Consider the following 10,726-nt stretch of genomic DNA (forward strand, 5'->3'; position numbering starts at 1 on the left):
AATATATCCTTAACTATTTTTTGTATGTATTATTATTATTATTGTAACTGAGCTGTTGCTCCATGACGTATTAAGCACATTCATTGTGTTAACTTATACTACAAGATTTTTTTTTTGTAATATCATGCACTACTTAGTTTGAAACAGACTCTGCTTTTTGGCAAATAGTACTGTTTTCCTATATTCCTAGAGTTGCTATGGCATTATATTGGATGACTGGGGAAAAAAAAAAAAGTATGTAAATTTTAAAGCAAATAGGATAAAAACAAACATCATAGGCAGAATTGGAACAGGGTTTGGGATCACTGCACAATGAAGGTTTGTAATTGTTTCAGTAACTAATCCTTAGTCATTTTTACTGAAGCAGTTCTCAATTTTCATATTTAATTCTGTACAAACTTAGGCAGATTTAGCTCTTCTTTTCCTTAAATGGTTTATGCATTAGTATTTGCTCTCCTTATACTATTCTAGCTTGTATTAAACAGTAACATATGATCTAACTGTTGACAATACATAATAAAAAAATCACTTTTAAAATAAATATTTTGTGAAGGGTTTTTATATATGAACATACACAGGTGGTTTTCCTTAACGTTTGTGAAATTCCTCACGTGATAATTATTTTAACCTGAGCTCTGTGTCAGAATGTGACTCTTCTATACCTGTATAGAAATATCTATAAAGTATACACATACACAGAGAGAAAAACTATATACAATATTTCATGAGAATACTTCAGGAGTGTGAAGCCTCCTCTTTATGCATCTTGCTTTACTTCTGTGAAGTATTCTCATGAAATGCAGAAATATAGAAAAGACCCCTTAAAATGAATGTTTCCAGAAGTATAATTAGTCTTCACAGAAGGCACTCAGACACCCCTGTATCTGTTAACTTTGTAAAACAGCTTCAGCCTACAGGCTATTGCAATGTGAACCTGCTGACAACGAATGAGCAACAGAACAAGGTAAATCCTCATCCAAACCCACTGAAGTACAGAAATCTTACTGGCTTCCCACTTACCTTACTTTGTTTTCATGCTAACTCTAGTAAAAGTCAGTTGCTGCAGTCATTAGAAGTTTTTTGAGAAATTCTGAACAAACACCCGAGAAGACATCCAGACATTTTAAAATTGTTTTGGTAAGATTTTGTTTGATATCTCTCTCCCTTTCATTCACAATTTACCTTAACCAAGATAAACTACTTTAAAAAAATGGGGGGGGGGGGGGGGGGGGGGGGGGAGATTTTTAAAATATAACCGACTTTTCTTCTTTGAGTTACTAACACAACTAAAAATAACATCAACAAAAAATTCCTGTTAAGGCAACAAAAAAATGCTTAGAAATTAAAGCAGGAGTAATCACAGACAAGATAAGGTTGGAACTCACTCACGTGTTTATCTTGCTCCCTTTTCCACAGAAGGCGAAAGAGATGGGAGATGGTAATATCCCTGAGTTTTCTGAATGTACACATACATTATCACTACAGAAGTCACACTCTGAAGAGAATGCATATAGCAGCTGAAAGTGAGATTGGGATAAAAGTTGTAGTTAGAAAGCAGGAGCTGTACAGATTTTATTTAAAAATAATGCTAAATGAATAGCAACTTGGCTGCCAAAACGCCTCATGCATTTTAGGGAAACCATACAGATTTAGTGTAGCCAAGGAGCCAGTCTTTTATGGTTTTGAAAGAAATAGGACACATCAGAGCTGTACATTTTGTGATATAGTCATCACTCTAAGTTTAAAGATCTTGAAGTTAACCTCTAGGCTTTCTAAGTTGTAGTATCTGAGTTTAAGTAACCAGCCGTCAGTTTGTAAAAGTCCCCACCTGACTCTGTGAGGAGATGCTTGATGGTTCTTGAGAGGAATCCTGGTAGTGAAGCCCTCATTTTCTGATGAGTCCTGGCTTTCATCCCTCATTTCATAGATGGGATATTTAGCAGTGCCTAGGAGTGGGACCTTACAGCCATGGAAGGCAGAGCTGATCCAGGACAGGTGTAGCCAAGCGCTGTTTAATAGCAAACCAGCACTGACAAGCAGCAGTGAAAGGTAACGTCACTGCATCATTATTTAGTAGAGGAGGCTGGTAGTCTGAGAAGTCTAGGCATTCACTAGGTCTTACCAGCTAGTGAAGACATCCTACTGCTTTTAGAACACAGCAGGGTTCATGTATTCTTCTGTACTCAAAAGCACCAATTAGAGAGATTAAAGAGCCTGATTTAATGTCTTGTTAAGGAGCTTCTGCATCGCTGGACCAGCACTGGACTTTATAGGACTTCTAAATTTGCAGTCCCTTTGCAGTTTCATTAACATTATTGGCACCAAGACTTACTTTGAGCTACTGAAATTGTTTTTATAGATGCAGCATATCAACTAATCCTTTTGAAGGCTTCACAGAGTCAGGGGCACCCTCAAAGCTATAGAGGGACCTAAATAACACTTTTACTACACTGTTGAAAGACTGCTAGGTGAAGAACTTGCTGAAAGCAAATGCTTGATTAGTGCAAAAGGTATACTTACTGTGTCTGTCTTCTCTTAAGCATTTATCTCCTTCATGCATATTAATAGGCACACCTACACTAGTATCTTAAAGACACAGTGCTCAGCTTGGACATTACAGCCACACTAAGAATCTGCGTTATTCTAACACAGAACATTTCTTGCAATATCCCTCCCACAAATAATTATAGTTCAGGCCTTATTTTAAAAGTGCAGGATAACTATCAGAATTACTTATATAAGATTTGGGTCATTTCAGTCAAGTACACCTCCAACTGTTAGGTATAATTGCAAAAACATTAACTACCCTCAGTACACTCACAACAAACAGGAAAACATCAAGTCAGAAAGAGATTAAAACCTTTGTCTTCTTTCATGATTTAGCACATCCATTAAGAGGCATCTAAGTTAAATCCTTTGGGTGAACTTTACTGACTTTCACAAGCAGCATTTCACCCTGTATGTGGGTTACATTTGATGATTTTGACATGAAAAGCATTTTTAAATGTTTTAAAGAGAGGAACTGTGTTAAAATGAGATTGGGAAAATAATCAGAGTGACCTTGCTTTGTGGCTTTCTAACACATTAAATGACAATTTAACCAAAAAAGACCTGATTTTTCAGTATAATCCTCAAACAAAAAATAAGGCAGCTGTGTACTCTTTCAGGGAGACAGGTGAAAAATTCAAAGACTTAACTCTCCATCGACCTATTTGCTATACCTTCTTCCTCTTCCCTCTCTTAGGGTAGGGTGTGGGAGAGAGACAGTAAGAGAGAATATGTGTTATGAATATGTTTTTTATTAACTGGGTACATTACAATTTTATTAAGAACAGACATGAAAAATCTACTACACATTTGCAGCAGGTGATTTTCAAAATCTCATAATCTGTTTAAATAAAAAAAGATTCTCCTAGAAAAACCTCCAAGGGATATCTACGTGATGACAGCTAATTTCAGACACCCTATACTTCTTGGCTTTTTACACTATAGCCATCACTATCAGTAGCCATCTAAAATTACTTTTAGACTGACATAAGGATGCACATGACAGATGCTAACAGGAAATAATGTTCTGTCACAATAGCTACCTATGAATGAACCATTCCTGCCCCACAGAAACTGCATATTCCAAACTGAAAATAAAGCCGTTTTTCCAGTCATCCTTATTGCAGAAAAATTGACCAAATAATTTATTTCATGATAAAGAAAGTCACCCCTTAACAAAAAAGATGACTGTTCAGTACAAAAAGGTGACAAAATAGTTAAAAAGTTATGGGTGAATGGAGGTGTGGCTGTACCAAGAGGGAATGGAAACTGCCTAGAAAGTGGTTCAATGTATGGTTTGGTAAATTAGATTATGTCCTTAGTTGTAATACAGTTGCACATATAACAAAAGGAATAACTATCCTAAGAAACAGTCTCTCTTACAACTTAGAGTATGCTTCCAATTTCTTTCTGTGATCACAGTTAAAAGATCTGCATGATATTAGATAAAAAAGAATAAATAGAAGGCTGCATATTCAGCATGTAAAGCTGGACACAGAAAAATATTTTTTTGCATTTCCAATATTAAGAAGTTTTGTACAGTTTTTCAGAAAGCAATGTTAAGTGTGGAAACAGCATGTTCAAATTCTCATACACTGTTTGGAATCTTTTATCCTTTATTGCCCCCTGTAAGCAGTTGTTCTAATTTGCTGGGGTGGTACTCTTGCATTGAAGGCTGCAGATTCAGTCTTGGTGGCTTTGAGAAAACTATTTTGCCGAAGTTGGCAGTGGCTTTTATGTGCCTGGAAAGAAGGTAATGAAAAGTAGCTTTCACAAGCTCTGGCAGCTATCCATAAAGCTATCCATAAAGCTATCCAGTATGCCATAAAGCAGAAGCAGCATGGATCCAGCTTTTTGGGCCAGAATATGAAACCTAAATCTTTTCCTAAAAAAAAAAAAAAAAAAAAAAAAAAAAAAAAAAGTGTGTGTGTGTATACTTATGTATGTATATATGTGTGTATATATATATATAAATGACAACAATCAAGAATCAAGAATACCCTCATATGCTCTTGGAGACACCATGATATGAACATCTGGCAAATAATGTATGGCAACCTATATTTGAAAATACTGTAAAGTAACATAATACAGAGTGCTCCAATATCTTAGTATTTTTTGTTGGTTTTGTTGTTAAAGAAGGTATATGGACACTGTAGACAGTGGCAAGACAGCAAAATCAGATTAAAAATTAATAAGAATAATTTACTTTATTTGTGAAAACCTGTGTAAGGAGAAAGCTCTATAAAATTCTGCAAAATGGCTTCCAACAAATATGGTGAGGATGCAATTAGGTCTCCAGACACTTACATTTTGTGATGATATTTCAACATTCCTGCAGCACTCTAAGAAGCAAAACATTTTCTTTATCCAGACACAAATTTTATCAACAACTCCAAGAGACAGAGATGACATAGCAAAACAGAGCATTATGTTTCTGTGCTCTGGCTATTTCCGTTTGACAAAGTAGATTATTATGGTCAAGTGTTGTAGAGGGATGGTGAAAGGAGCCATCTGTATTTACCAGCACTCCACCAGTCCTAGAACTGAAAAGAGACATACATTTCTTTATACTGTCATTCTCAAGTTCTGCACAATGGTTATCCAAAATAAGGGACATAATCAACACCATCTCCCAAAATACCAAAGATAAATATTATGTAAATCAAAGCAATTGACTTAACTGCATATGGCCACCTTGATCAAAAGCTATTAATTTCTGTAATAACCACTGTAAAGGCTAAGCTCAGCTACTTTTCGTTTTTCACCTTCTTAGAGAAAATTTGCTTTGATAACATGTCTGTCTAGTAAACTTTTATCATACTAAGGAACAGCTGTTTTGTTGGGGATGTTCAGTCTCATCAACCCATTACTGTATCTTCAGAGGACATTCTGTAACATGGATCCTTGTATGCATTTGTTTGCAGCTGAAGTTCAGGTACTCACATTGTCCCTTTTAAGACACTAACCAGTGTCAGTCTGGAGCTTGTTACATGCAGAAACTCAAAAACAGGAGGGCAGAAGAACCATGGGGAATTTCTTTGTTGCCACTGACTAAGAGAGAGTCTTGCACTTCTACAGTACCCTCTGTAGAGAACTGGAATGGAAAGGCTTTCTGAACTGATAACCTGTATCTGAACAGAAGAAACCTTCACTCAGCAACAGAGGTGAATTAGTACGCTCCTCTTTCATAAATACAAACTACCATTCACTGAGAACTTGTTCTAAGTGCTTTTTTTTCAAATAAAGACCTGGCTACACTAGGAAAGTGGATAATGGCTGAAATTCTGCACCTCCTGTACCTTAACTGTGTTTGTTTCACTTTTATTAGTGCTTGGGTTACTATATTACTGATTCATTATTATGTGACAATAATTTTTTAAAATGAATCACAGTTTACAGGAAAATGAAATAAGATCAAATGGACAACCTAAATTTTCACATTTGATAGTCTCTGAGTGCTTGATTTCAAAAATTTGATGTTATTTTAATATACTTGCTGAAGACACCCATACGTGTGTACTGTTACAGTGGTTGAATGCTGGAAATTCAAAATCTGGATCCACCTGAAATTTCTGAAAACTTTAAAAGTTCAGAACCAAAATCTAATGCTTTATAGACTGCTAGATTTTTAAGTGTTATAAAATTAGGAGTAATTCCTCACAATAGATTTAAAATGTGACTCAGGTCTTGAAAGGTCACAAAATACTAGAATTTTCAATAATATTCTGGAATGATTTTTCTTTAGCACCCATGAAATGCTCTGGTAGGGCAAAAATATCACACCAATAGTTGTCTGGGGTGACTTCTGTAAATGACACACTCCAGCAATATTATCCTGCTAAACCAAAATGCTAAAATCTAGGTTCTATTCTCTCTCACACAGTCATGTCTTAATTGTAGTAAAAGGCAATACCATTCTAGTAAGAGTTTTGTATACTTTCCAATTAAAATTGTTGTTTTCAGTCACTTAGAACTTTGTCTGATATTATCTATTTGGGTTGAAGCTTTCTACACATAGGAAATGAGAGACAGGCTGATTTCTTTTTAAAGCTTTACCAAAAAGGCTTCCTCCATGTCTGGGAAGAAAATCTGGTAAGAGTATAGCAGTTTGCCTGTGTTAAAAGTATCTTTCAGCTGAATAAACTTAGAATAATCTAGTACCTTAGTTTCTATATGGTTCTATTTTGACTATATTTGCAATCTAGTTTTCAATTTCACCATCTCACATTATTTTTTTATGGTACAGATCATGGTTTGGTGATATATAGCCAGGAGAATGTTTTTATTATGACTTCTTTCTGAATTGCTGCAGCAGCTGGAAGACTAATAGGAGCCTGTAATCAATAAGACCCGAGGCCATATTTTTAATAATTCAATAAAACAAAATATTGAAGAATTGTGCAAGTAGCAGGATTCATCCCTTCTACGCTATGAATAAGTCCTAAGATCCATGCAATCACAAAATTAAAGACTGTATCAGACAGCTTTTGACTTCAGGCTTTCTGACTTTCAAACTTAATGCCCTTCCAACGCAATATATGAATATCATATGTATGCATATAAATAGATAGATGCTCATGTATACATAAGTAGAACCACAAGCAATCAGCAAATTACTTTAACACCAGTTATGTATATATAGAGATAGCAGTCTCAGTACCGCTGAATTTCTGAATTTGATGGCTTCGTTGTTTTTCCCCTCACTCTTTCTATCCATATATTCCATTTTTTCTCTTTTATCATTACTCCACTTGCAGCTCATCTCTTTGGAGGGCTGAGACTATGGGGGAATTTTTCTTACAAATGATAAGCAAAAGCAAGTGGTCAAATATTCCTAATATAGTTATTCTATCTTTACTTTGAATAAATTTTGGCAACAATGTCCTCAGCACCTTCCCAAGCAGACATTCTTGTCTACATGGATGCCACTACAAAAAAATATATTTTAATTTTTCTTAAGATGTTCTTCAATGTAAAAGGGGGTGACAGAACCAGGTCTGTGTGTCAGTCATAAAATAGTAACAGTGATGACAATTCCAACCTTTGCAGTGCTTGTCCCTTGTGACAGGAATCCTGACTTCTGATAGATGTATTCTTTGAGCAAGTGGAATTTAATGTCAAGTCTCATCCCTCTACCCTTGCTGGTAAGCAAATCAGATGATATCTTCATCAAATGACACAGAACCAAGACCTCTGGTTTATGCATAGCAAGTGCTAGGTAATTTTGCAAGATCCTTAAAAAGAAATACAAAATTATGAAATCAGTAAAAACTTTAATCATGATTAAACAGAACCACACTGATTTTTTCAAGCTGGATTCAGGCGCCGACTATGCTGTGAAGGCTATTCTCTCTTCGTTAGTCTAGCTGTTGTTTTTTTGTTTGTTTTTTTTTGTTTTGTTTTATGATGAATTTCTTAGGTAATTATGTAAATGTTTGTCAAAACAGATAATCCACCACAAAATAAAATATGGGGTGGGAGACAATCAAATCTCTAATAGATAAAAAACAAAGATAAAAATCCTTAAACTGACAGGGCCAGTGTTCATTCTATGTCCTGGTCATTCATGCAAAGAAGAATTGCTTGAATATGAAAGCATACTCCATGATAAATCCCTTCATTAATACAAAAAGACTATCTTATACTACTGTTCAAGGCAATCACAAATACATATGTATTTATGTATTTATGGAGTCTTAAAATGCTTCTAAGTATATTCATTATGATCTTCATAATGACATTGCTATGAAGGACACTATGTAAATGGAAGCTGTGCTTGCAACTGATCACTTATGATAAACAAACATCTTGAAGGACTCACCAAGCACACAGAAGTTGCCTTGCTTTGTTTACAGGGAGATTAGCTCTCTTCAGATAACTTAATACATGGTAGATAAATCTTAAAAGAATAAAACAAAATTTCTTCAGGCAGTGTGAAATCAGATCACAATGCACTTCTGTCAGAGATCATGTGAGCAAACTCCTTGGGTAAAGGACCTTGTTTCCTTACTTTTCTATATTGCACCTAGCACAGAGCTGTGACTGGTATCTCACAACATACATCGACATAATATTAACAAATGGGTTACCAACTGGGGCTGAATAACACTGCCAAATTATAATGCATTTTAAAATAAATAATCAAACATTCCTCCCACAGATATGTACAGGCAGCGTTCCATCTATATATCAGCCAAATATTCAACCGCTATCAAAAGGGAGGAGGGAAATAACGTTCATCTCTAGAAGGCTGCCTTCCAGTTTGATGTCAAAGATCTGCTCTTACACCATGCCTTTTAGAAGGGCTCACTTATGACAGAGCTTCCCTTTTAACACTGCCTGCCAATACTCAGAGGACAGGACACAGCAAGGCCAGACAAAGTAAGAGATAATTTTTAATTTCAGTTGTAATAAGGTGCCAACCCATGAATAATACTATCAGCCTAACCAGGCTTAAGCAGAGGACTGATCTGTCACTCCTCAAAAGAAAAAGAAGGTATTTCCTGCTGTGTGAATCACCATGAAGCCAACTAAGCTGCGGTGGAGTTAGCCTGGCAGCCCACACAGTGCTGTGCTTTGCCTCCGAGGCTCGAGGGCTGGTGAGAGCACACCACCAGCCTTCTGGCCATCGTGGAGCGGTGCTCCCACAGCACCGGGGCTGGATCTCCAGCCCTCCCCTCCCTGACCACAGGTGGGCAGGAGGCTGGAGGGAACTGACCAAAGGACTATTTCACACCCCACAAAGTGGTGCTCAGGAGTAGAAGCTGGGGGAAAGGAGGAGGCGGGGGGACAGTTGTGGTTACAGCATTTATCTTCTGGATCAACCACTACGCCTACTGAGGCCCTGCCTCTCAGGAACTGGCCTGCTGATTGGAAGTAGTGAATAAATTCCCCCTATTTGCTTTGCTTCCACGCGCAGCTTTGCTTTTCTCATAAAACTGTATCTCAACACACTTTAGAGCTTGTCCATCTCTTTTTCTCCCCCTGTTCTGCTGAGGAGGGCATGAGGGAGCGACTGGGTGGGGTCTGCTGGCTGGCCAAGGTCAACCCACCATGGCAGGGGATGTCCACAGCATTTTGTAAGCTGATGGTTTTTTCAGCCTAGCACCCTCCGGGAAGAGGTTTTCTGTTTTCTGGTACTCCCCCTGGACCTCACACCAATACAGCAGTTATTCCTCTTTGAAAGGTGGTCTGGGATAGACTTAACTATTCAGTGTTTGTACAGTTATGTCCTAGCAATCAGCAATGTGACGCACATAGAAAGAAACCAGTAGCAGGTAACAATGCAGTTTATGTATTTCTATTGCTAGAGGCTTCATCCCAAAAAAAAGGGCAGAGGGCCGTTAAGAGACAAAGAAGGCACGACTCAGTGGAGAAGAGACTAGATGAAGCATGGAAAGTCTGAAGGCTGGATGTTTAGTATGTCTCCAGTTGCTACACAGTTAATACTGCTGCAGGTTAGCCCTGGAAGGCAGCTGAGCACCACCCAGCTGCTCACTCATCCTAAGTGGGATGGGGGCAAGAATCAGAAAGGTAGAAGTGTGGGAGCTCATGGGGTGACGTAAAGACAGTTGACCAGATAAAGAAAAAGCTGTGCAAGCAAGCAAAACAAAACAGGGAATCCATTCGCTGCTTCCCATCGGCAGGCAGGTGTTCAGCCGCTCCCAGGACTGCAGGGCCCAACACGCGTAGCGGCTTCTTGGGAAGACAAATGCCATCACTCCAAACGTCCCCCCTTCCTCCTTCCTTACCCCAGCTGTTATTGCTGAGCACGATGCCACAGGGTGTGGGACGTCCCTTTGGCCAGTCTGGGCCACCTGTCCTGGCTGTGTCCCCTCCCAGCTCCTGGTGCACCCCTAGCCGCCTCACTGGCAGGGCAGCACGAGCAGCTGAGAGTCCTTGGCTCTGTGTGAGCACTGCTCTGCAACAGCTAAACATCGGTGTGTTAGCAGCGCTATTTTCATCAAAAATCCAAAACACAGCACTGTGTGAGCCTCTACAGAGGAAATTAACACTATTCCAGCCAAAACCGTAAGATCAAAATATAAAACTAAGACTCCACCTACTGCTACCTATATAAGGAAAATATCAACCCTCTGTAAAACGATTCCCTCTAAAAACAATGAACATCTTCTGTATAAAAAGATAGCAGAGAGACAAAAAAGTAAAATGCCTG

General features: G+C 37.9%; 1 long non-coding RNA gene across 1 annotated transcript in view; it reads right to left on the bottom strand.

The window, feature by feature from the left end:
* LOC310901397 overlaps window positions 1-2,953 on the bottom strand; it is a 32,516-nt gene extending 29,563 nt beyond the window's left edge. Inside the window, exons 1-2 of the long non-coding RNA XR_014585763.1 lie at window positions 1,829-2,953; window positions 1,390-1,517 (exon numbers count right to left, since the gene is read on the bottom strand). This is a non-coding gene — a long non-coding RNA (uncharacterized lncRNA). The remainder of the gene's footprint in view (window positions 1-1,389; window positions 1,518-1,828) is intronic.
* Between the last annotated feature and the right edge of the window lie 7,773 nt (window positions 2,954-10,726).

This window comes from Anser anser (genome assembly GCF_964211835.1).
Source record: "Anser anser genome assembly, chromosome: 6".
NCBI classification, from domain to species: domain Eukaryota; kingdom Metazoa; phylum Chordata; class Aves; order Anseriformes; family Anatidae; genus Anser; species Anser anser.